The 1,026-nt window shown below is 30.9% G+C and overlaps 1 non-coding gene across 1 annotated transcript; it reads left to right on the forward strand.

The window, feature by feature from the left end:
* Positions 1-231: 231 nt before the first annotated feature.
* Positions 232-362, forward strand: LOC112439736 (U6atac minor spliceosomal RNA). The gene has a single exon (XR_003027972.1). It is a non-coding gene; the product is annotated as a U6atac minor spliceosomal RNA (small nuclear RNA).
* The last annotated feature ends 664 nt before the right edge of the window (positions 363-1,026 follow it).

Here is a 1,026-nt window from a genome sequence, read left to right on the forward strand (position 1 = left end):
AATAGAAATAATGTTCTAAATAGCAAAGGAGAAAATACTTAGTAAGAAAAAAAACTGACAAATAGAAAAACTCATCAAATAAGCAAATCAGGAAGGAAAAGAAATATTTTAATTGAGACAAATAGGAATTTCAAAGTATAATGGTAAAAATCAGGGCAAATATATCCTAATAAACAGAAATAGACAAAAACAAAGTGAGAGCTTCTAGAACTTCATTTAAAATGATATGTTTTGTCGCATGAAAGGAAAGAAGATTAGCATTCCCCTTGACAAACCTAGAAGAGGCTCTTGGGCTTATCTTGGGTCTTAAATATTGTGTAGCTTAAGAAAAACCACTTAACCTCTCTGAGCCTCAATTTTTTCACAACTTTAGGTGTTTCTAAGCAGTACTTCAAGTATCAAATAAGGTAATAACTTAAAAATAAAAAATAAAAAGAGCTCTTAAAATATAAAGAATCACTCTTATGATATATTCCCTACAGAAAAAGTATTTTCCTACTATAGAAATGGAAATGCACTAATAGATTATACATTAAAAACATACATATGAATTAATAGATGTATAAGCAGTACACTGTAGCTAACTGCAGTTTGAGGTATTCAATAACATAAAAAAATTGTCTATGGATCTTTAAATAAATAAACTATATTTTTACAAATGCTATTTACATCTAAAATATAAAGATAGGCCAAAGACAGAGGATGGCAAAGTTTTTCTGTAAACGGTCTAATAATAAATATTTCTGGCTTTATGGGCCATGTGGTTTCAGTAGCAACTATTCAACTTGGTTGCTGGAGCATGAAAGCAAACGTAGACCATATACACATGAATGAGATGGCTATGTCTCAATAATACTTCATTTAACAGCACAGGAGATGGGCCAAAGTTGGCCTGTAGGCCATAGTTCACAACCTCTATCCTAAGATCTAGAGAGAAATTTTCACAATAATGGAGGGAAAACATATAACAAGTCAATATTGTCCAAAAGAAAGCTCAAGATAGAGACAAAGGGATCAATTCTTACG

Source organism: Pan paniscus, chromosome 3 (assembly GCF_029289425.2).
Source record: "Pan paniscus chromosome 3, NHGRI_mPanPan1-v2.0_pri, whole genome shotgun sequence".
NCBI lineage: Eukaryota > Metazoa > Chordata > Mammalia > Primates > Hominidae > Pan > Pan paniscus.